Source organism: Mustela erminea, chromosome 5 (assembly GCF_009829155.1).
Source record: "Mustela erminea isolate mMusErm1 chromosome 5, mMusErm1.Pri, whole genome shotgun sequence".
NCBI classification, from domain to species: domain Eukaryota; kingdom Metazoa; phylum Chordata; class Mammalia; order Carnivora; family Mustelidae; genus Mustela; species Mustela erminea.
The window spans coordinates 63,570,658-63,597,026 of record NC_045618.1 but is presented as its reverse complement, the minus strand read 5'-3'; the positions used below and the strand labels follow the sequence as shown (position 1 = coordinate 63,597,026).

General features: G+C 40.4%; 1 protein-coding gene across 1 annotated transcript in view; it reads left to right on the top strand.

Annotated features, from left to right (window-relative positions):
• The first annotated feature begins 14,932 nt into the window (after nucleotides 1–14,932).
• Nucleotides 14,933–26,369, top strand: part of TTBK2 (tau tubulin kinase 2) — a 159,405-nt gene continuing 147,968 nt past the window's right edge. The window contains exon 1 of the mRNA XM_032343454.1: nucleotides 14,933–15,344. The gene's annotated coding sequence lies outside the window, so the exon portion shown is untranslated. The remainder of the gene's footprint in view (nucleotides 15,345–26,369) is intronic.

Genomic DNA, 26,369 nt, shown 5'->3' with positions numbered 1-26,369 from the left:
AAATTGTCAAACATTGTCCCAAAGTTCCTTTTGCCCCATATTCTTGTAACATTTGGTATTGTCTGTCTTTTCAATTGTAGACATTCTGGTGGGTGTGTAATGGTAGCTCACTGTCTCATTAATTGTAATCCTTTTTTAAGATGCTTTTGAGAGTTACTATATGAAAGATAAGTATCTTTTTTTCTCTTACCTTCCAGGATTTATGTCTTATTCCTCCTCTTCTCTCACTGGATGGGCTGGAGTGTAGAGTGTGGTAGCTTAATAGCAAGAGTGGAAAATGATCAGGAAGAGTTTTGTAAGAGATGCTGAGGACAATGAGGAACCACTAGTATTTTCTCAGAGATGAATAATGTGGTCAAATTCATGTTTAGCTAAAGCTCTCTGGCTATAATGTGGAAAAAATAAAGACACAAGGGAAGGCCAGTTAAAAGGCTCCTGAACTAATGTAGATGAGAAGAGGGTGACCTAAGCTAGGAAAGTGGCAATTGGAGTGGAGAAGAATTGATTTTTAGAAAATAAAATATGTCTGGCTCCACTTAGTCCACATCAAGTGTGATTTCAGTAAACCAATCAATAAAATTGTGCACATATTTCAAGCCATTCTGAGGACAGACATTTCCTTTAGGGGAAATTCATCTCCAGAAGGTACTAAAAAGAACATCTTAACAAATGTTATCAAACTGTTAACAAAAAGAACTTGAAACAAATGAAACTGTTGGGTTCAATGTGAAATATGAAATGAAAATAATGCAATTCAATGAATGCAAGATCAGTTACTAAAACTTTTTTCCTTTTTCTTCTGTTTGTTTGGTTTTTTTTTTAAAGAATTTTTATTTATTTATTTGACACAGAGAGAGCACAAGCAGGCAGAGCAGGAGGTAGAGGGAGTGGGAGCAGCAGTCTTCCCGCTGAGCGGGGAGCCTGCTGCTGGGCTCCATCCCAGGACCCTGGGATCATGACCTGAGCCAAAGACAGTTGCTTAACTGACTGAGCCACCCAGGTGCCCCTAAAACTTCCTTTCTTATAAACAAGCCTCAATCAAGGCAGGTCACAAGTTGTTGATGCCAGCTTCCAGAACTGATTAAATTGTAGTTAAGAGGCCCCTGGGTGGCTCAGTGGGTTAACCCTCTGCTTTTTGCTTGGGTCATGATCCCAGGGTCCTGAGATCGAGCCCCACATCAGGCTCTCTGCTTAGCAGGGAGCCTGCTTCCTCCTCTCTCTCCGCCTGCCTCTTTGCCTACTTGTGATCTCTGTCTGTCAAATAAATAAATAAATTGTAGTCATAGTTGATGTGGCCCTTGGTAAGCAATACAGATGAACTGGAAAGTAAACTACCTCTGGATGATAGTAAAATAATAAGTTCACACTAACTTAGAAAACAACAACAGATGACCTCAGTAGGAGAGGTGACAAAAGCAGAACATTTGAATGAATTATTCATTATAAGATGAGAGCAGATGACTTTTGGGGAGAGTAACTCACTGAGCTCACCCAAGGCCTCAACAGCCCAAGGACTGCCTCCTTCTACCACTCCCCCCCTTTTCTGTTGGTCTTCCTTCCTTTTGCCCCAAACCCTACCCTTGTCTCATCGCCTTAGTGGATGCCTCAAGGTTTAGAGCTCTGATTTCATCTCTAGATGAAAAATTTTCAAATTTATGTGTCCATTCCTGACATCAGCCCTGCATTTCCAACTTTTTACCTGGCTGCTGGACCTTCGAGCTGAGAGTCTAAAAATCAAACCCATCCTCAGCCCCAAACCAATTCTTCTTCCTGATTTTTCACTTCTGCTAAAAGTACCACTATTGTCCAATTCATGCAGTTTTGACATCTAAATTATCTTTGACTCTTTCTTCCACAGGAAATGGCTTGGCAAACTGGCCAAGTCTCATCAATTGTTTCTTCTGATTATTCTCTGCTCTGTACTCTCACCTCCCCATTTCAGGTCCTTCTTCCATCATTGCCAAAACAGTTGCAAGGATCTCTTGGTTGGTCTTCTTTCTCTAGTTTCTTACTTTCTTGAATTAATTCTGCATATCATCACAAATTTAATCTTCCTAAGCACAGATCTGGTAATATCTCTGGTTGTTACAATGGCCACTCAGTAGTAACCTAAAAATCTTCAGTGGCTCATGAAACTCAAGAGCCTCTAAAACATGGCTCCAGCTTATTTTGGGGGGGTGGGGGCTTCTTCCCTTCCTTTGCAACGAGCTATGCTCTGACTTTTAGCCAGTTTGTAAGAAGAACTTTTTTTAAAAGATTTTATTTATTTATTTGATAGATCACAAGTAGGCAGAGAGGCAGGCAGAAAGAGAGAGAGAGGAAGAAGCAGGCTCCCTGCTGAGCAGAGAACCCGATACGGGGCTCGATCCCAGGACCCTGGGATCAAGACCTGAGCCGAAGGCAGAGGCTTTAACCCACTGAGCCACCCAGGCGCCCCTGTAAGAAGAACTTTAACATGGGGTGCCTGGGTGGCATGTCAGTTCCACATCCAAGTCTTGGTTTCAGCTCAGATCATGATCTCAAGGTGGTGAGATTGAGCCCCACATCAGGCTCTGTGCTCATTTTGGAGTCTGCTTAAGTTTTTCTCTTCTTCTGCCCCTCCTGCTCATGCTCTCTCTCTTTCTCTCAAATAAATAAATAAGTAAATCTTTGAAAAAAGAATAACTTTAATAGGTAATTAAACTTTCCCATTTCATTTCTACTCCTTAAATATGAGCTATAGTGACTTCCTTCCAAAGAATACAGTATAAAAAGAAGAAAAAAGAATAACTTTACAGTGGAGAAAACTGATAAATCCTAGTTCAGCCAGGTGATCAAGGTCAATATCAGTAGGGATATCGTGCTGCTAGTAGGTATCTTGGATATGATGTGATAAAATGGCAATTTATATGCCTTTCGTCCCCCAAACCTTTAATAACAAGAAAAACAAACCAATTCCAAAAGAGGGGCATCCCTCAAAAACTTGGCCAGTACTCCTCAAAACTGTCAAAACCATCAAAACCATCAAAACCAAGGCTGACACAGCCAAGGAAACCCTAAAGAAATGACATGTAAATGGAATGTGGTACCCTGAATGGGATCCTAGAACAGAAAAAAAAAAAAATTAGGTAAGAACTAAGGAAATCTGAATAAACTATGAATTTCAGTTAACAATAATGAATCAGTATTTCATTAATTGAGCAGAGGTGCCATACAAACATGAGTTGTTAATAATAGGGAAACCTGGATGAGAGGACACATGAAAACTCTCTGTAGTACCTTTGCAATTTTCCTGTAAATCTAAAACTACTCCAAAGAATAGTCTATTTTAGAATCTTATTTCCAAATAAATATTATACAATTGTCAAAAAGAATGAGGCAGATTTTTATGTACTAATATTGAAGAAACTCTAAGAAAATATTAATGAAAAAAGAAAGTTGTAGAAGAGGGCATAAAGTGCTGGTTGCTATTTGTCTAAAGAAAAAGAACTGATATCTGTATTTGTTTGCAGATGGGTAAGAAAGCTACACACGATACCAGTAATTGGAGTAAGTACACTGAGTGGCCAGGAATCATGCATGGGAAAGCAGCTCACTCTTCAAATATACTGTTTCAGTACTTTTCAAATGTTGAACCATGTGAATCTATTTTCCATTAAACAAATAAGTACACCAAACAACAAAATCAGGGGGAAAAAGGATGGTCTGCCAAATCCTGCTTCTGATATTTTTAGTCAGAGTGGATGAGCATTTTTTTTTTTTTTTTTTTGGTCAGGAGAGAATAGGGTGGAGGCAGCTGAAAATAAGCCTTTGTAAGATCCTTCCAAGAGAAGTCTTAAGGCAGGCATAAGCACTGTGTAGCAAGGGACGTGGAAAACTGAGCCTTCAGCTCAGGCAGGTTAGGTTACCTCAACCAGTGGCCTCTCCTGGATTTTTGTCCCACCATCTTCCTTTTAAATATTAGCTTTTCTCCAGGTTCCAATCTTGCCCTCTTGCCTTCTTGCTCTGTATGCTCTTCCTTGTGGATTTCATCCATGAGAGAAGTTGATTCTAATTAGGGGCAAGATCAAATGACAAAAGAAAGAGAGAAGGGGCCGCCGGGTGGCTCAGTGGGTTGGGCCTCTGCCTTTGGCTCAGGTCATGATCCCAGGGTCCTGGGACTGAGCCCCGAGTTGGGCTCCCAGCTCAGCTGGGGATCCTGCTTCTCCCTCTCCCTCTGCCTACTGCTTCCACTGTTTGTACTTGCTCTCTCTCTGTCAAATATATAAAAATCGTTTAAAAAGAGAGAGAGAGAACCTGAAACTGTGGGTTGAATGGCAGCTTATATTATCTGAAGCTCAGTTTTATGGTCTACGAGGGCTTCACACTTGGGGGAGTTGGTGTACAATAGTTTTAAGGTATATTTGTTTGGGGTGCTTGGGTGGCTCAGTTACTAAGCATCTGCCTTTGACTCAGGTCATGATCCCAGAGTCCCAGGATCCAGGCCCGCATCAGGCTACCTGCTCTGCTGGGAAGCCTGCTTCTCCCTCTCCCACTGCTCCCTGCTTGTGTTCCCTCTCACACTGTGTCTCTCTGTCAAATAAATAAAATAAAATCTTTAGAAAAATATTTTAAAAATAAATAAATAAAGGTATATTTGTTTAATCCTGGCTTCTTGTAAATTCTTACTTCTTGTGTGTGCATAACTCTGGGCTAGGCCATGTGCAAAGGTTAAGAAGTTTACTCCTGCTGAATGGGACTTTATAATGTGGAAAAGGCCAGTTACTGTGTATATATGTACTGTCCATAGTATACAGTATAGACAGTTACTGTCAATACTGTATATTATGGTACTAAGTCAAAGGAACCCAGAAGAGTATCAACATGAGGCTGGTTTGAATTTTTCAAGTTTTTGGTTATAATTCTTAGAAGATATGAAACAAACCATAGAGAATTATAGCCAATTCTTGAAGGAATCCTGAACTTCTAATGTAAAATTAGATGACTGATGCAGAAAGGACAAAAGCAGGACTATATCAATGAATAATATAATGAATGCAAATTAAAAGTTGTAAGAAAATTTGAGAGTGAAAAGTGTTACTCTTCCCAGGAAGCATTTCTTTTCTTTTCTTTTTTTTTTTTTAAAGATTTTTATTTATTTATTTGACAGAGAGAAATCACAAGTAGATGGAGAGGCAGAGAGAGAGAGAGAGAGGGAAGCAGGCTCCCTGCTGAGCAGAGAACCCGATGCGGGGCTCGATCCCAGGACCCTGAGATCATGACCTGAGCCGAAGGCAGCGGCTTAACCTACTGAGCCACCCAGGCGCCCCTCAGGAAGCATTTCTTAACTGTCCTTGTGGTAAGCAGAAAAATGTCCCCTTCCCTTCACAGGCTGTTCATGTACTATCCAGGAATGCACAAATATGATACCTTACATTGTAAAAGGGTCTTTGTAGATGTGATTGAAGTTGTGGACCTTGAGATGGGGCGATTAGCCTGGATTATCCAGGTGGGCTCAGTCTAATCACATGAGTCCTTAAAAGTGGGAGAGAGAGGGACGCCTGGGTGGCTCAGTTGGTTAAGCAGCTGCCTTCGGCTCAGGTCATGATCCCAGCGTCCTGGGATCGAGTCCCGCATCGGGCTCCTTGCTCAGCAGGGAGCCTGCTTCTCCCTCTGCCTCTGCCTGCCATTCTGTCTGCCTGTGCTCGCTCTCTCCCCCCCTCTCTCTCTGATAAATAAATTAAAAAAAAATCTTAAAAAAAAAAAAGTGGGAGAGAGAGATAGAAGAGTGGGCCAAAGGGATGTGCCATGAGGACTTTGCCTACTGGTGGCATTGATCTTGAAAATGGGTGAAGAGGATCAAGAGCCATGGAATGTGGGCAGCCTTTAGAAGCTGAAAAAAACAAGGGATCTGATCTTCCTCTTGAGCCTCAGAAGAAGGAACTGAGGCCTGATGACACATTGATTTGAGCCCAGGGAGACCTATTTTGGACTTCTGATCTACAGAACTCTAAAATAATAAATTTATGTTGTGTTCAGCCACTGTGTTTCTTGTAATTTGTTGTATCAGCATAGAAAACTAACACATTCCCCTCAACCCTGGGTAGAATTGAGCAATTCATAAGTTCACATCCCCACTAGATCCTATGTAGACATCTACCAGAGGGTCCATTTCCAAAACGGCTCACTAACGTGTTTGTGAAATCTTTTTCCAAACTCCCTATTCTACTTCCAAACTCCCCATTCCAGTCAACTAGAATGAAAGGTTGCAAATTTTTATTTTTTCGGCAATGGATTTCTTAATCTGTGTGAGCAAGTAAAATGAAGCTTCAATTTACTAAAAAAAAAAAAAAAAAAAAAGTTTTAAGGATGACATCTTTCTGCAGGAGGGTAGGCTAGAGTTCATCTTCAACTGAATCCAGACACCCCCAGTTCCTTGCAACTCTGAATTAACCTGAGCAAGCTTATAGACACACAGTGGTGGGATGTGGTGCTGAGACTAGGCAGGGACTCTACCTGAATGCTGTACATAAATACAGGCTGGCCCAGGAACCTCAAGGTCCAGTTTCTGGCTCTATACTGTTATTACTTCCTCTTCTTCTTCTCCTCTTCCTCCTTTCCCTCCGCTCCCCCCTTCTCCTTTTTAAGATTTTAATTATTTATTTGAGAGTGAGAGAGAGCACAGAGGAAGAGGGAGAGGGAGAAGCACACTCCCTGCTGAGCAGGGAGCCTGAAGTGGAGGCTCCATTCCAGGACACGGGGATCATGACTTGAGGTGAAGGCAGATGCCTAACCAACTGAGCCACTAAGGTGCCCCTACTGTTACTACTTCTAAAATAAATTTAATAGGATTTTTCTCTTTTCTCTCTCTTCTGTGACTTCCAAACTGGGGATTTTTTTCTTCGTCATTTATTTTTTAATAATCACCCTTTGTTATGTTTCTGGGTAAGAATTAAATAAAATCAAAAAACAATGTGTCATCATCTTCATACTAAAGATATAGAAAAAGGCAAACCCAGAGGTGTTGATAGCACTTGTTTGGAAGTTAATACAAAGTATGAGGGCACTTGTATTTTTGTATTATTTTGTATTATATTTAACTTTTTGCATTACATTCATTCATTTAAAAATACTGAGTGTGGGACTCCTGGGTGTCTCAGTCAGTTAAGTGTCCAACTTTTGATTTCGGCTCAGGTCAAGATCTCAGGATTCCGGGATCAAACCCTGTGAAGGGCTCATTGCTTATTCAGTGGGGAGAATCCTGCTTGAGGATTCTCTCTCTCTCTCTCCCCTTTGTCCCACGCACTTGCTCTCTCTCAAATAAATAATCTTTTAAAAAATTTTAAAAAATACTGAGCATATTTAATAAATATGGAGTAAAGAATGTATGGAAAATATGCAGTATAAGAAATGACTCCTCTATACTTATAGAAAAAAAATAGGATACATGTACAAAAACTGTAATTCAAAATGGTCTATATAGGAACTACGTCTAATATATTTTTTTAAAGATTTTATTTATTTGACAGACAGAGATCACAGTTAGGCAGAGAGGCAGGCAGAGAGAAGGGGAAGCAGGCTCCCGGTGGAGCAGAGAGTCCGATGTGGGGCTAGATCCCAGGACTCTGGGATCGTGACCTGAGCCGAAGACAGAGGCTTCAACCCACTGAGCCACCCAGGCACCCCATTATTTTTTTAATTCTCCATAAGAGATCATACAGTAGTATCCTTTTTATAGATAGCCAATAAATTTTTGGAAATTTTATTTGACATCTCCAAATATATTTTATTTTGCAGAACATACAATGTCCAAATATCACTACCAGAAAAATATTTTTTTAAAGATTTTATTTATTTATTTGAAAGAAAGAGAGATCACAAGTAGGCAGAGAGGCAGGCGGGGGGGGGGGGGAAACTAGGCTCCCTGCTGAGCAGAGAGCCCAATGTGGGCCTGATCCCAGAACCCTGGGATCATGACCTGAGCTGAATGCAGAGGCTTTAATCCACTGAGCCACCCAGGCGCCCCCAGAAAAACGTTTTTTAAGATCATCTTTGTCACCATCATCAACAGGTTTCTAAAAATTGTAAAAATCCTCATCCACTGGATAGTCTGCTTTGATCAGTAAGATAGGAAAAGAGACCATTCAGGGCACCTGGGTGGCTCAGTCAGTTAAGCAACTGCCTTTGGCTCAGGTCCAGGTTCCAGGGATCTAGTCCTGCATTGGGCTCCGTGCTAAGCAGGGAAGGTGCCTCTCCCTCTCCTCTGCTCTATCAAAATAAATAAATAAAATCTTAAAAAAAAAAAAAAAAAAGACCATTTGACATTTCGATACAGGTGGCAGTGGAACACTATGGTCACTAGGGTGCGCTATAAGTATCCCCGGCCAGTCAGTCTTCTGGCCGTGGAGCCTGAAAATCAGAGAAAGTTGCCCAGTGTTTCCAGAAACTTATCTCTGGACCAGACTGAAAATCACTGAACTATTTGCAGACTGTCAAAGCCACACATTGGGAATAACAACATTACTTCACCACTTTCACATTTGAAAATTTTAAGTATACAGCCATGCTGTGTTAATGACTCTGCAACAAAGAAGAAACCTAGAAGGCTGAGCAAATATGTATAGAACTAACTGTTCCAAGGGAATAAAACTTGGAAAACGTTAACTGTTACCATTCAATGGTATATTGTTTCATATTTCATAAAAGTTAGGCATAAACAGGAAGTACATCAAGAAAAAACAGTATTTTGTAAATGCAAACATTTAGTTTCTTTTCTAATTTTACTAGTTCTAATCAGTGTTCATCTTCTCTGATATTATGCTCTATTTTAATCATCATCAAACAGAAATTGATATTCAATATGTTAAAAGATAATAGATACAGGGGTGCCTGGGTGGCTCAGTTGGTTGAGTGTTGGACTCTTGGTATCCGCTCACGTCCTGATCTCATGGGTCGTGGAATCCAAGCCCTGAATGGGCTCTGTGGTCACAGCAGGAGTCTGCCTGGATATTCTCTCTCTCTGTCCCTTCCCCCGCTCACTTGCTCACTCTAATAAATAAATCTTTTTTTTTTTTTAGATTTTATTTATTTATTTGACAGAGATCACAAGTAGGCAGAGGGGCAAGCAGAGAGAGAGAGGAAGGGAAGCAGGCTCCCTGCTGAGCAGAGAGCCCGATGCGGCTCGATCCTAGGACCCTGGGATTATGACTTGAGCCAAAGGCAGAGGCTTTAATCCACTGAGCCACCCAGGTGCCCCAATAAATCGGTTTTTTAAAAAAGATAATCGATTCAAACACTCAAAATTGATAATACCTTCCCTTATTTCCAGATTTCTCTTATTTTTGAAATTAAAAAAAATATCAAAATAAATTAATCCTCTCACAACAAAATAAGGATTGCAGTTTTCAAAAACACAAATACTTGACGTAGTTAATACATTTGGTATTAAGAATCTCTGTCAAAATGAGAACGCAGCTGACACTGGCTTCAAGACGCCAAGCTCTCAGAGGACCCCAGGTATCTGACCGGCCTGTAGGCTATGGTTTACTGACTCCTGTTCTAGAGCATCTGTGTGCTACAGAATATGCCTCTTTCATAGAAGTTGTTAGAATACATTGTTGTAGGGTTTACATGTTTGTTGAAACGAGCCCTCAGTTTATTCATGTTTGTTTCCCCAGTACCTAGCAGAGTAGTTGGCATAAATAGGCTCTAAAATTTTTCATTTAGTGGATCAAGCAAGATTCAAATAGAAACTCGTAAGACTGATGAAAAATTTAAAACATGGGGCTGTTTCCTGGTTTGTGGAATCACTTGAGCACCAGACCACTATTGTTCGTGTTTCAAAGGACTATGCAGAAACAGAGTTATTGAGGTATAATTCGCATACCACACAATCCACCCATTTAAAATATATGATTCCTTGGGACACCTGGGTGGCTCAGTTGGTTGAGCAGCTGCCTTCGGCTCAGGTCATGATCCCGGCATCCTGGGATTGAGTCCCGCATCGGGCTCCTTGCTCGGCGGGGAGCCTGCTTCTCCCTCTGCCTCTGTCTGCCTGTGCTCGCTCTCTCTCTCTGATAAATGGGTAAAATCTTAAAAAAAAAATATATAAATAAATAAAATAAAATAAAATAAAATAAAATATATGATTCCGAGATTTGTTGTTGTTTTTGAGATTTGTTGTTGTTATTGACATACTGACACTGTATTGGTATCAGGTATACAAGATGAGATTTGTTTCTGAAGGGAGAGATGGAAAGCAAAAGGGAAAAGGGGTCTCTTTTTTCCTTTACTTGCACACTGGTTAATACTGTGGTGTTTGTGGTGTTGTCTTTTTTTTTTTTTTAACGATTTTATTTATTTATTTGAATCGGGGGTTGGTTAGAAGGGTAGGAAGGGATACGGATAAGCAGACTCCCCAGTGAGCACCGAGCTGGACACAGGATGTGGGATTCAATCTCAGGACCCTGAGATCACAACTCTGACATCATGACTGGACTTGAAACCAATAGTCTGTCGCTCAACCCACTGAGCCATGCACTCACCTCTGTTGTCCTTTTTTACTTCAAAGATTTTCTTTGTCAGAAAGAGAGAGCACAGCTAGGGGGAGAAGCAGGCAGAGAGAGAAGCAGGCACCCCACTGAACAAGGAGCATGATGTGGGGCTCTATCCCAGGCCCCTGGGATCATGACCTGAGCACTTAACCAACTGAGCCACCCAGGCATCCCGTCCCCTGCAGTCCTTTTGATAATGATACAAATAACCCATCTAGATTGTTTCCTGTTTAGATTAAGGGAAATTTAGAACGTGGTAAATCAATGGGTATCTAAAGATGGGTAGAAGAGGCCACAAATGGAGAAAAGGAGAAAGAAAAAATGTTCTCAAATATGTTATTTATTCTGCATTGGGAGAAAAGAAGCTGGTTGAAAGGGACATTATGTTCTGGGTGGGGAATCAGTATAAATCTGAAATTTGCTCATTATCTTTGAATATGCTAAGACTGGTCCTAGGATGACAGTCTCATTCTTTCAGACTCAAGTACCCAGGGCAGATATCCCTAGACTTAAACCATTTCTCATTCTATTATTTTCATAAATCTTACTGTATTAGTTCTCAATTATTGCATGACAAATTGTCCCCCAAAACTGAGTGCTTAAAGTAACAGTAAATATTTATCATATCACATAGTTTCTGTGGGTCTAGATTTTGGGAATGGCTTACTAGGTGGTTCTGGACTGGGGTAGCTCACAAGGTGGCAGTCAAGATGCCAGCTGGGCCTGTAGTCATCTGAAGGGGTGGAGGATCTGTTTTCAGGAACGGTTCATTAACATGGTTGACAGTCTGGTGTTGATTATCTATGTAATGCCATTCCTTGCCAGGTGGCCACTTTTAAGGGCCGACTGCTTAAGCATCCTGCTACTATGGCAAATGGCTTCCCTGTAAGTAAGTGATCCACGAGAGCATAAAGCAGAAGCTTCAAAGTCTTTAATGACCTAGTCTTGGAATTTACAAATCATAATTTCTGAAAAAGCCTATTAGTTACACAGGTTGGCCCAATTCAGTATGGAGGGTCTCCACAAGGGTGAAGATACCAGGAGGTAGAGATCACTAGGGGCTTGCTGTGGAGACTTGCTACCATATTTGTTTAAAAAAAAAACAACTCATAATAAATCAATCGATCTCAAAAGGGATTCCAGAAATCCAGTGCTAGCTCTTGAATAATACATTACTTTGCCATTTATCTTAAATGAACAAATACCTCTTGGGACAGCCCAATACTTCTTAAATAGAAAAGATCAGAGAAAAAAGGGAGACCTGGGAAGCTGTTTTCCTTGAGAAGCCCCTTATCCTAGGCTTCCCACTCCTGTGGCATTAACTTCCACTGTATATTCAATCTTACACTTCCTACTCTGAGATACACTGTTGCCCTATTCTCAAGATCCTCATCATAGAACATTTCCCTGCACTGCATTAAAATAAAAATTCATTCTTTATATGCAGCTAGTGGTTTTCTTTCTCATATATTCTTCTATTTATCTTAACCCTTCATGGATTTGCAAATGGAGTCGGTTATAAAATAACAATCAGAAGAATAATCATCTGTTCATATTTGGAGAATCCAGGTGTATCTACTGATTCATTTAAAATAAATAAAATAGTAATTCTGTGAATACATTAATCAAAATCCTTACCAGGATGCCTGGTTCACTCAGTCAGTTAAGCGACAGACTCTTGATTTTGGCTCAGGTTATGATCTCAGGAGTGTGGGATGGAGCCCCTCTGCCCCCAGGCCTCTGCTGTGCTGAGAGTGGAGCCTGCTTAAGATTCTCTCTCTTGGGAGCCTGGGTGGCTCAGTGGGTTAAAGCCTCTGCCTTCTGCTCAGGTCATGATTCCAGGGTCGCATTGGGCTCTCTGCTCCTTGGAGAGCCTGCTTCCTCCTCTCTCTCTCTGCCTGCCTCTCTGCCTACTTGTGATCTCCGTCTGTCAAATAAATAAAATCTTTAAAAAATTCTTTATCTTCCTCTCTCTCTGTCCCTCCCCATCCCTCCCACCTCCAGCTGTCAAGTGCTCTCTTCCCTCTAAAACAAAACAAAACAAAACAAAAACCCCGAAACAAACAAACAAACAAAAACCTTATCCATGATAACAGACATTATATCTGGGTAGCTTGAACATTGAATTTGCTGAGTGAAAAATATTCTCTTTGAACAGAGAGTAGTTATTTGAAATATCGCTAGATATAATTTCAGGGAATTTGGATTTTTTCCCCCCATAAGCTTCTTTAATCTTAAAGGAAAGCATTTGCAGGAACCCTAATCCCTCCCAATTAAAATTACTCGCCCAGCCAATATTGTGAAGTGAAATATATTCTGTGAGACAAAGTAATGGGAAAAACAACTTGTGGTTTTAATCAGTGGAAAGGAGACAAGTTGGCATCTTCTTTAAGTTTGAACAGAACAAGATGAGCTGCATCATCAATTGCCTTTAATGTACACTTTGTTCTGTTTTTCACCCAAGGATCTAGACATGACAGACAGTCGAGGTATCTGCTGTTTGTTTGTTTGTTTGTTTTTAAAGATTTATTTATTTATTTGACAGACAGATCCCAAGTAGGCAGAGGCAGGCAGAGAGAGAGAGAGGAGGAAACAGGCTCCCTTCTGAGCAGAGAGCCCGATGTGGGGCTCCATCCCAGGACCCTGGGATCATGACCTGAGCCGAAAGCAGAGGCTTTAACCCACTGAGCCACCCAGGCGCCCCTGTTTGTTTGTTTTTAAAGAACGTCGCGAAGCTGTGGCATTTTCTGAGCAAGAAGAAACAAATTCTTGGGGCGCCTGGGTGGCTCAGTGGGTTAAAGCCACTGCCTTCGGTTGGGGTCATGATCCCAGGATACTGGGATCGAGCCCTGCATCAGGTTCTCTGCTCAGCAGAGAGCCTGCTTCCTCCTCTCTCTCTGCCTGCCTCTCTGCCTACTTGCCATCTCTGTCTGTCAAATAAATAAATAAAATCTTTAAAAAAAAAAAAAAAGAAGAAACAGATTCTGTAACAGTTCTGAGACTGAATATAGGATTCATATTTAACCTTTCCATACTCTTAATTAATCAGCTTTAATCAGAATGTCATTTCAGTGAAGAAAAAGATTTAAAGTAAAACGAAGCTCCCAAGTCATTGCATATTTTCAATCCTTGGCAGACTCCTGGGCGTCATTTTGATTATTAAGTTCCAAAAAAAAAAAAAAAAAAAAAAAAAAGCATTAGACACAGAAGTAAGTTTAAGAGACCTGAGTTTTAGGGACGCCTGGGTGGCTCAGTTGGTTAGGCGGCTGCCTTCGGCTCAGGTCATGATCCCGGCATCCAGGGATCGAGTCCCACATCGGGCTCCTTGCTTGTCGGGGAACCTGCTTCTTCCTCTGCATTTGCCTGCCATTCTGTCTGCCTGTGCTCTCTCTCTCTCTCTGATGAATAAATAAAATCTTAAAAAAAAAAAAAAAAAAGAGACCTGAGTTTTAGTACTGTCAATCATTAGTTTTATAGCCTTGGAAAGTTGTTAAACCTCTTTGAGATTTTCTTCTGTAAAGTGGTGGATGGGAGCGGTTTAATCTTAAGGATTCCTCTTCACCAAAGAACTTGACATAATCAATGCCTAATACAAACTTATCCAACACAACCTCATTGCTCTGCTCTCCTCGTTTTTCCTTGGAAGTCTTCGAGGGACTCCCGCCTTCTCTTGCTTAGATTCCCATGCCCGTGCTCGCAGGGGATGCTCATTGAACTCTTCGCTGATGGTGTTTGAAAAGCAGAAGGTAATCTCATTCTTCATGGGTTGCAAAAACTGTAAGAATACTTCGGGCCCCAGGCTGGTATTCTTTTCTGGAGGTCTCCGTCTCCTTTCCTCCTTATACCTTTAGGCCTCTCCCTAGTGCCGGCTTGTGATTAGCTTTTTGTTAGGCGGTTCTGGGGACAGCGCCAATTTGTCAGATCCTGGCAGCTCCGGTTCTGAGGAGGAGGCATGGTAGGGCCTCACGATTTGGGGCCCTTCTTCGTGACCATCTCAGGGTGTAAATTCGTCATGTGACAACGTATCTCCGATTTTCTTCCCAAAAGCCCAGTCCTGGGATCACAATCATGCCCCTATAAGCAAGTTAACTACTGAGCTAGGAGGACACTACTGTGTGCCAACCACTAGTCTCAGAAGCTCTACATCTCGACTCTGGACCGGCGGGCAGTTGCGGTTGCGGCTGGAACTACAAGGCCCAGAATTCCTGCGCACATGCGCGCTGCCATTGTGATGTTCCTTTCCCGGTAACTCGCACTCTCAGGCAAACCTGAAGATAGCGGCAATTCTCCGGTGGGGGGCGGAGACGCTCCCTGCCTGACTCTCCGCCCACTTCGTGATAGGCAATGGGATTAGCCAACCGACGTGGAGGGCCCGGGACGCGCTCTCCAATCAGCACCTGTGGCGGAGAGGTGGGCGTGCGTACTGGCAGGGCAGGTGGGCTAGGCTGTGTTGGGTTGCGAAGGGGGAGAATAACGTCGGGTCGGGTCAGCGGGCGCTGCAGTAGTCGCCGCAGCGGCGATGGGAGCGGTGGGGACGAGGCGGCGGCGGCGGCGGCAGGAGGAGGAGCAGGGGCTGGCACAAGAGCAGCGGCTGGGGGCGGCCAGCAGCAGCATTAACAGCAGCCGCCGCCGCCGCCAGTAAACGCGGACGGTACCCGAGGGGACTACCAAGCCGGCCGGCCCTCGAAGCCGCGCTCGGGTCCCGCCGCAGTCGGCGGCGGGGGATGGGCAGGCGGCGGCGGTCCCGCTTGCTGAGGGTTGATCCCTGCGGGTCCTGGCCCTGAGTTGGATCCGAGCCCTCCGCCCGAAATCCCTGCGTCCGCCACGGCCCAGGTAGGACACACCCCCCCGAACCCCCAGGGCGCCGCTGGGGTGCCCCGGGCCCCGCCCTCTCCCAGTCTTAACCCCCTCCTTCGGCCGCACCCCTCGCGGAGTGACCGACCCTGGTGCGGAGGGGAAGGGTACGAGACACTCCTCAGTCGCTGCCCACGCCCTGGGCTTGTGCCAGATGTAGTCACTCCACCTCGGAGACCTTCTGCTTCTGCTCCTTTCCCCGAAGGCTTGTGCCCCGTTTCCTGAGAAGCTTTTGGTGTCTTCACTGAACTTGGAGGGTCACGAAGCTTCCACTGTTTCTCTCTCTGTGGGTGACCCACATATTACTTGTATTCGTGCTGCTTCTGGTACCAGGACTGAACACAGCATTCTCCGGATACACGGAGCGCTTCTTTCGCACCCCGCTTCCCCAAATATAATAGAAGAGGTAATGGGACTATGCAGTGTTCCCTGTTAGTAACGGCATGAAGGCCATGACTTTTTGGTACTTAGGGTGCGAAGTAATGACCTGAGGGATTTGCCCGTCATTTACCTTTACTAAGACGCTGTTGACACTCTGGGATGCTGTGGGAGGGACAAAAGACTCCACACATATGTAATGTCAAATCAGGGAAGAAAATAATCCATTGGGATGCCAGGATACTTTAACGCACAGGGAAGTTAATTTTGTTTCAGCGTGGCAGCGTTAGAGGTAAAAATGACATTGAGTTGTACTTCGCTTTGAATTAAAGTTGATAGGTGGCAGCAATCCCGGTATTAACTCTTCTCATCCTTAGCTGTAGAAATTGTTCTTTCTTTGAACATTAAAGAGGGCAGTTTTCTTATAAGGTGTGTATTATGTAGAGGTGTTCTGGTATTCAGTAGAAACTGAGATTTTGAATGCATGTATGAGGATCACGTTATTATGAATGGGCGCATGTACACACACAGGGAGGATCCACTCAGTGTGTTTTGTTACAGTGTTTGGTTCTGAGCCATTAGTAACAGTTGCATTGGTTTCTAAACACTGATTTGCCAGAATAGACCATAAAGATGTGTTTGCTGTTTTCTTTTGGCTAAATGGTATAGAGTCAACATTCTATTTCCGGGAAAGGGGAGATAGGAGATTGATTGTAAAGTATTTAGGGAGCTGGACGCCATGTATTATTTCTTACAAAGAAGTAGTAATAATGATAAATACTAGTATTAGGAGTAATCTTGAAAAATTAATATTAATTCTATTAATATTAACTCCAGGGACTTCTGTGGCATATTGTAATTTATTCAAATTGAAAAGATACCATAAGGAATCTAATTTAAAAGCTTATGTTTTCCTGTATGATACATTTTTATCAAGGCACTGTAGGGGATGTTTGAGGCATGCTTATGAAGGGAAGTTTCTCTAGCACTTTTCCTTTATGATAGGATGTTAAGAAATGTTTTTTTCCTTTTTCAGTGTTAGACACATAAAGTCGCTAGCTTATTTAATTTAATTTCTAATAGTAAATTCAAACAAATTTGATCTTCAGTAGGGGGCTAAGAATAATATATCTCGCTCATTATCTTGTACTATGGTTAATGCATAATTTAGTGCATACTCTATTGTATTGCATATGACTTCAGATTTTGTGTCTTTTTTGACTTTAAAAAATACTGATTATAAGCATGCCTGGGTAGCTCAGTCGTTAAGCATGCTGAACCTGCGGCTCAGGTCATGAAGATCCAGCCCCGCTGGGCTCCCTGCTCAGTGGGGAACCTGCTTCTCCCTCTACCACTCCCCCTACTTTTGTTCCCTCTCTTGCTGTGCCTCTCTCTGTCATATAAATAAATAAAATTAAAAAAAAATTTAAAATATTGATTATTTTAATGCCTCAGGAAATCTTCATAAGATTAGGCTCATTGCTTTAGCAAATTGAACTCAATTATGTAGGACTTCAGATATATTTAAATGTAGTGTTAGAAGTAAAGTTTGTGTAATTTAGACAATTTTGAAGGTATTTTACATAAAAAATGCACTAAAATGTGAGAATTAGTGATGGATTGTTGGTTCTTCAATGTGAACAAATGTAATGGAGCTTACTTCACCATGATCATGAAATTTAATTTTGGCAGGGGCAGTTAATTCTTTGTTTTATAACTTTAAAAAGTTATATACAGAGATGACAACTTGACTGCCACTCATGAGAGGCTTTGACCTAGAACCACTAAGACACTCTTAGATTCGTAATCCTTAGAAACTCTGTGAGTTAATGTTTTTTGCCTTAAAAAAAAAAAGGCTGTATATAAGGGAAAATGTTTAGTGACCATTATTGAACCGGTGTGGGCTGAATTGATTCACAAAAGAAAACAACCTTTGAGAATTTATGGAGAACGTAGCTTACTTCTTCTCCACTTTAAAAAAAACAAAAAAAAAAAACAAAAAAAAAACTCCTATAAAAAAAATTATTTAGGGGCACCTGGGTGGCTCAGTTGGTTATGCTTCCCACTTGATTTCAGCTCGGGTCATGATTCAGGCATCACACTGAGCATGGAGACTGCCTAATATTCTCTTTCTCTCGCTCCCTCTGGCCCTCTCCCACTTGTGCTCTCTCCAAATAAATAAATAAATAAATAAATAAATAAATTTATAGATATGTGGCCAGCAGCTTTAGAATTTGAGCATATGAGGTGCCTGACTGGCTCAGTTGGACAAACGTGCAACTCTTGATCTCAGAGTCATGAGGTAGAACCCCACGTTTGGTGTAGAGATTACTTAAATAAAACTTCAAATAAATAAATCCTTTTAAAAAAGTAATTTGAGCATATGTTACTCAAACATATACTACTCATGTATTCTTTTTTTTCCCTCTTTTTTGAGGTTTTTGAAAAATACTCAAAATATAGCTGGAGGGTTGTCAGTTTATTTGATTAGCAGTATTGCAGGACATCTTCAGTATTTACAAATTTTTGAAACTAAACTTTTTTGTTATCCAGTATATTGTAAAGGATAGTGATGCAAGTGGTAGACACCCCCCTCTCCAGGCTTTAGTGGATAGAATCCTTGTGTCAAAAGTGCTTTTATAGCTTTTATTCTCTAAGTACTCAGTGCTTTCAGATTAAATGTCAGACTTCCATATTTGATACAAGAGCCTTTAAGTCTATACGAAAAAGTTGGGGTTTTTAGAGCTGAAGTTTCAGCATATGTACAACACATACAGTATAACCACTCAAAAGTTTCTATCTTCTAGGGCATCTAGGTGGCTCACTGGTTAAATGTTAGCCTTTGGCTCGGTTTGTGATCCCAGGGTTCTGGGATCGAGCCCTTCATTGGGCTCTCTGCTCAGTTGAAGAGTCAGCTTTTCCCCCTTCCTTGGTGCTCTCTCCCACGCTTGCACTCTCTCAAGTAAATAAATAAATCTTTAAAAAATAATATAAAATAATGTATATTAAGAAAATAGCAAATACAAATCCTTAAAAAATGTTTCTATTTTCCTTAACATCTGGTGAGTTTTTTTTTTTAAGATTTTGTTTATTTATTTATTTGACAGACAGAGATCACAAGTAGGCAGAGAGGCAGGCAGAGAGAGAGGAGGAAGCAGGCTCTCTGCCGAGCAGAGAGCCCGATGTGGGGCTCGATCCCAGGACTCTGGGATCATGACCTGAGCCGAAGGCAGAGGCTTTAACCCACTGAGCCACCCAGGTGCCCCAGATCTGGTGAGTTTTGATTGCAGATTTAAAATACAGATTGAGGGACACCTGACTGGCTCAGCTGGTAGAGCATGTGACTCTCGAACTCAGTGTTGTGAGTTTGAACCCCTCGCTGGGTGTAGACATTACTTTAAAAAAAAAAAAGTCTTCAAAATACAGATTGAAATTAAATTATTTACATAATGTGAATATTAGTTATGCCAGACAATTTCATCTTTTAAGCACGTGATTTTTAAGCAGATTTCTTGATCTATATTTATGTTCTATGACTATGGTAGACATAATTATTTTTCTCTTTGTGATTATTATTTATATGTTCTTGATTCTTTTTTTTTTTTTAAGATTTATTTATTTATTTATTTGACAGAGAAAGATGACAAGTAGGCAGAGAGGCAGGCAGAGAAAGAGGGGGAAGCGGGCTCCCTGCTGAGCAGAGAACCTGATGCGGAACTGGATCTCAGGACCCTAAGATCATGACCTGAGCAGAAGGCAGAGGCTTAACCCTCTGAGCCACCCAGGCGCCCAATAAATGATTTTAAAACAAATGAATATAAACTGTTAATATGCATCAAGATGAGATTTTTTTTTTGTTTTTAAAGAGTTTATTTATTTATTTGACAGAGATCACAAGTAGGCAGAGAGGCAGGCAGAGAGAGAGGAGGAAGCAGGCTCCCTGCTGAGCAGAGAGCCCAATGTGGGGCTCGATCCCAGGACCCTGGGATCATAACCTGAGCCAAAGGCAGAGGCTTAACCCACTGAGCCACCCAGGCGCCCCTCAAGATGAGATTTTAATGTATTCTCATTTCTACTGTAACATATCATAGGACCTTAGATTACTTAATCTCTTTTCACTTCAGTTTTGCTGAATTAATATACTTAAATTAATATACTTAAAAATAATTACAATGGAGATCATTACAGAGATGTTTCCTGTATTGATATTTTCCTTGTCTTAATGGGAAGATGGTAGATATAATGCTTTGTTTGGTTGATATGGTTACAGAAGATTTTATCCAAGGAATGGTCTTGTTTAATAATTTCATTATAATCTGGACATGTAAGTTAACACTGTACTTCTGTAGTTGTTAGTGTGGTAGTCAGGGAAAAGAGAACTAGGTTGTTGTTTACACTTTTATCCTGTTGTCAGTATTTGTAACCATACTGACTTATAAAGTTTCTTACCTTCTTGAATATATTTACTGAACCCAGAGAGCTTCCATGCTCCTTTAAGTGTAATTTACCTCCTGTAAAAGTTTAGAAGGAACATTTGAATGAAGTATAAGTGGTGACTGAATGTTCCTTTCATTTTGCTGTCAGCAAGTAGGGTTATGCAAAAATCTTCATCACTTTTTTTTTTAAGATTTAATTTTTTTATTTGACAGAGATCACAAGTAGACAGAGAGGCAGGCAGAGAGAGAGAGGAGGAAGCAGGCTCCCTGCTGAACAGAAAGCCCAATGTGGGGCTTGATCCCAGGACCCCGGGATCATTACTTGAGCCGAAGGCAGAGGCTTTAACCCACTGTGCCACCCAGGTGCCCCTTGATCAATTTTTTTTTTTTAGTTGCAAATGTTTTTTTTTTAATTATTAATTTGTTTTATTTTTTTATAAACATATTATGTATTTTTATCCCCAGAGGTACAGGTCTGTGAATTGCCAGGTTTACACACTTCACAGCACTCACCATAGCACATACCCTCCCCAATGTCCACACGCTTCATCACTTTTTAATAACTCTTTTTTTTTTTTTTAAAGATTTTATTTATTTATTTGACAGAGAGAGATCACAAGTAGGCAGAGAGGCAGGCAGAGAGAGAGAGGAGGAAGCAGGCTCCCTGCTGAGCAGAGAGCCCGATGCGGGACTCGATCCCAGGACCCTGAGATCATGACCTGAGCCGAAGGCAGCGGCTTAACCCACTGAGCCACCCAGGCACCCCTTTAATAACTCTTTTGAGAGAGTCTTGCTAAAACCTGTGGGGTAAAACAAAAACAAAATCACGTGGGGTTTATCCTGTTCTTGACTCTTATTTCTGTTGTTTATGTTGATATTATTAGATGTCTTGAAAAACTTACTGTTATGTAGTCTCTGATAATTTTTGTAACTCAGCTTGTTTAAAACCACAATTGAGTTTATTTATTATGTGAAAAATATATTGTTTTGAGTTTTGAGATACATGAGATAGCCACTCTGTACCTAACTATAATCTATAATTGGAATACAGAATATGTATTCCAAATACTATTTACATAATAGAGCATGATTATTTTGAAAGCATTTGATCTTTCACTTTAATAGGGGGTGTTAGGCATATTTATAGTTTTCATCAGATTTAAAAAAATTTAAGACATTTTCTCTTTAGATTTTTTTCTCCCCAAACATGGAATTTTTCTGGGCCCAATAGGTGTATCTAGAAATTAAAATATCTACTAAAAGTGGAGAGAAACTTTATATAACACAGTATGGTTACAGTAACTGACAACAAAGTAAAAGTGTAAACAATCTGTTCTTTCCTTCTGGGACTCCAGTTACATGTATGTTAGGCTTTTTGATTTTAGCACATAGCTAACTGATACTATGTTGGTTTGGTTTCTTTTTCTCTGTATGTTTAATTTTGGGTAGTTTTTTCCTCTATCTTGAAGTTCCCTAATTCCTTCTTCTGTGGTAGCTACTCTGGTGTTAACCCTATACAGTGTTGGTTTTTTTGTTTTTTAATCTCAGATATATACTTCTCATGTCTAGAATTCCTTGTCTATCAGTTCTGTCATCTGTATCTTTTCTGGGCGTGATTTTACTTTTTTTTTTCTTTTTTCTTTTCCTCCTTTCCCCTTTCCGTTCCTTTCCTTTTCTTTCTTCCTTCCCTTCTGCTCCCTTTCCCTCCCTTCCCTCCCTCCTTCCTTCTTCTTTCCTTCCTTCCTCTCTTTGTCTGTCTATCCCTCCCTCCCTTTCTTTCTTTTTTTCTTTCTCCCTTTCTTCTTTCTCTGCTTCCTTCTGTCCCTCGTCCCTCCCTCTTTCCTTCCTTTTCCGTAAAGTATAATTGATACACAGTGTTACATTAGTTTCCGGTGTGTACCACATAGTGCTAAGAAAACCTAGAGTTGTACTATGCTCACCACAAATGTTGCTCCCATCTGTTACCATGCAGTGCTATTACAATACCATTGACTATATTTCCTATGCTTAACCTTTCATCTCCATGAATGATTAATTCCATTACTAGAATCCTGTACCTCTCACTCCCTTCTTCCATTTTGCCCATCCCACCACTGCCCTCCCCTGTGGCAACCAGCAGCTTGTTCTTTGTTTTTGTGGATCTGATTTTTTTAAATTTGTTTTTTAATTTTTTTAGATTCCACATATAAGTGAAATCATATGGTATTAGCCTTTCTCTGACTTATTTCACTTAGCATAATACTCTCAAGGTCTATCCATGTTGTCACTGTTGACAAGATCTCATTCTTCTATGGATGAGTAATATTCCACATTCCATATTATTCCATCTGTATAAGTTCTTCTTTATTCATTCACCTCTTGTTGGATACTTAGTTTGCTTCCATATCTTGGCTATTGTAGGTAATGCTTCAGTAAACACGGGGTGCACATATCTTTTTGAATTAATGTTTTCATTTTCTTTGGGTAAATACCTACTGGTGGAATTATTGGATCATATGGTATTTCTAGTTTTAGTTTTTTGAGAACTGTCCATACTGTTTTCCACAGTGGCTGTACCAAATTGCATTACACCATTAGTGTTAGAGGATTCCTTTTTCTCCACATCCTTGCTAACACTTGTTATTTCTTATCTTTTTGGTGCTAGCCATTCTGACGGGTATAAAGTGATTCCTCATTGTGGTTTTAATTTACATTTCCCTAATAATTAGTGATTTTGAATGTCTTCTCAGGTATCTGTTGGCCATCTGTATGTATTCTCTGGAAAAATGTCTATTTAGGATCTCTGTCCATTTTTTAATTGGATTATTTGGGGTTTTTTTTGCCATTGAGTTTTGTAAGTTCTTTATATACTTTGGATATTAACTCCTTATCAGATACATCATTTGCAAATATCTTCTCCCATTCAGTTGGTTGCCTTTTTGTTTTGTTGATGGTCTCCTTCATTGTGCAAAAGCTTTTTATTTTGGTGTAGTCTCAATAGTTTATTTTTTATTTCCTGTTCCCTTCCTGCAGAGACCTATCTAGAAAAATGTTGCTAAGGCTAATGTCAGAGAGATTACTGCCTGTGTTTTCTTCTAGGAGTTTTATGGTTTCAAGTCTCACAGTTAGGTCTTTAATCCATTTTGAGTTCATTTTTGTGTATGGTGTAAGAAACTGGTCCAGTTTCATTCTTTTGCATGTAGCTGTCTAGTTTTCCCTGCACCATGTACTGAGGAGACCATTTTTTCTCCAAGTATAATCTTGCTCTTTTTGTTTTAGATTAATTGACCATAAGTGTGTGGTTTTATTTCTGGGTTCTCTATTTTGTTTCTTTGATCTATGTGTCTGTTTTTGTGCCAATACCATACTGGTTTGATTATTGTAGCTTTGTAATAGATCTTGAAATCTGGGTTTGTAATACCTCCATCTTTGTTTTCCTTTCTCAAGAATGCTTTGACTTGGGTCTGTTTTTATTGACTGATATTTCTCCTTATTTGCATCCCCGGTAATTTGTTTGCGTGCTAGGCATTATGATTTTATGTTATTATGTGCTAGGATTTTTTTTTATTCCTTTAAATCTTTTCAGGGTTTATTTTGGAAGTATCAAAGTATTCTCATTCAATGCCCTGGATGTTTTTGAAGGTCTTTTTCACTCTGGTGAGTATGCAAACTATTTGCAGCCTTATTTGAGTATCAGAGATTGTGCTGCCTACCCCTCTCCAGTGATTTGAACCTGGCTTTGATACTTCACTTCCTTCCACACATACACTTATAAACTCAGCCAGAATTTCAAGGGGAATCCACCTTTTTAGATATCCACAGCTCATTCTTTGTGCTGATCTGTCCTCCCTTCTTGTCCTGTTTTGATTCCCTAGAACTCTGAATTTTGTCTCCTCAACTCAGTGAGACTGCTGGGCTCTGTTTGGGTTCCCCTTTCCTGTGCTGTGTTCTGGAAATTCCCTTTCAAATGGTGAATTGGGGGCAGTTGTAAGGTTTGCCTTATTTATTTCTCTTTTCTCATGGATCCCTGTTCTGTAGTTCCTGTTTTCTGTAGTGTCTAAAATCCATTGTCTTTTTTGTTAGTTGTTGAAGGTAGGAGGGTAAGACTGATCTCTATTACTTTATTTTTTTATTTTTATTTTTTTTTAATATTTTATTTATTTATTTGACAGACAGAGATCACAAGCAGGCAGAGAGGCAGGCAGAGAGAGAGGGGGAAGCAGGCTCCCCGCCGAGCCGAGAGCCCGACGCGGGGCTCGATCCCAGGACTCCGAGATCACGACCCGAGCCGAAGGCAGAGGTCCAACCCACTGAGCCACCCAGGCGCCCCTCTATTACTTTATTATACCAGGAACTTCAGTTGTCTGGTGAGAAAATTTAAATCTCAAACAAAGAGGAGTCATATTTCACAGCTATGCTGTCATTAAAAATCTATGTATTATCTTTATGCCCAAATAAAGTTTCAAAAATATCTTCTACATTCTTTAGACACGTCATGAGTTTTTCTGATGATTAATGCTAGCATTCTTTCCATTGGGATTAAAATTGTAGGTAAAAATAATTTTCCTGGGGCACCTGGATGGCCTGTTGGTTTACCACCTGACTCTTGATTTTGGCTTAGTCATGATTTCAGTCATCTGCTAGATGGTCCTGGGATCAAGCTTAGTGGGAGGTCTGCTTGTCTCCTTTGCCCTCTGCCCCTCCCCCTGCTCATGGGCACTCACACGTGTGTGGTGTCTCTCTCTCAAATAAATAAATAAATCTTTAAAATAATTTTTCTATTTTTCTGTTAGAACAGAATCTAACATAAACTATATATGACACTACTTAAAAAACCACACTTATTTATTTTGTGAATTGTCTAGCTTCCCTGCCAAATAAAATTTTATTACTTCAGCATATCTAGTAATAGTAGTTCTAACTGGTCTTCCTTTCCTCTTGCTTTGTATCCTCCCCCAGCTCTGAAGTCCTTCAGTGGCTTTCCTTTGCCTACTGAAATAGAATGAGTTCATTTTTCTTCCTGGCCTGATTTTTACAGTCTGAACTTTACCTTTCACACCTATGTATTCTTTCTCTATGATCAAAACTATTTTAGATTAATCTTAGTCAATTTAGACTAATGCACACATTCATTTTTCCCATGCACTTGTATGTTGTGTTCATTTCCTCTTCTGTGTCTTTGCTTAGCTCCTCAGTTAGCTTTTGCCTTCAGACAAACCACCCCAAAGTCCAGAGGCTAAAACAAGAGTTTGTTGGATAACTGTTCTTTGGATTGGTGGTTTGAACCCAACTGAATGGTTCTTTTTTGGTTGTTGTCTGGGCTCACTTTCATGAGGTAGTCCTCTATCTTCATTTTTTTTTTTTTTTTCACAGTCTAGATTCTAAAACCAGCAAAAGAGGGCAAGTTCAGTGTTTAAGTACTTTTCAAGTTTCTGGTCATATTTGCTAATATCCCATTGGTCAAAACAAGTCACAGGGCCAAGCCCGGTTTCTAGGATGGAGAAAGAAACTCTACCTCTTGATGGGAGATGAAGCAAGATCACAATGTAAAGAGGTGTGTATACAGGAATGGGAGGAATTTGTGGCTATTTTGCAATCTATGGGACCATTGTAAATCCTATCCAACTCCTCTAAGAAACTTGATTGTCCTAGCCCAGGTAAACCTCCTGCAGTTCTGATGTGTCATATGTACTTGGCCCTTATAATTTGATGTTTATTAACTTTTTATATTTTTTGTCTTTTAAGTCCAGAGAATTAATGTCAGTTTCTGTTTTTGTATTATGTGTTCTATTTCAAAGAATAATTTGGAAATAATTGTTTACATTTTCTTTCCCTGATCGTAAACTCATTGAGGGCAAAACCTCCATTATACTTCTATCTACTCTTCTGTGTATTAGTAGCAATTTATTGAATGTATGTTGTATTTTCAAATCAGCTCTCAGTTATTTGCTGGAGGATGACTTAATTTCAGTCAGCTGTATATGAGGTGAGAGAAGTTTCATTCATTCTTCCAGTAATTAAACATTTATTAGAAAGATTGTTCTGTAGTTGGTATTATACTAGGTACTAAGTACAAAAATGAGAAGAAATCTGCTTTTGACCTCAAGAAATTTATAATCTATTAGGAAGACATTTAAATTATGTATATGTTTCTAGGCTTGTTTCTTTATTGTGAACCTAGATTTCTGCCCAGTGCCCAACTCATAGGTTA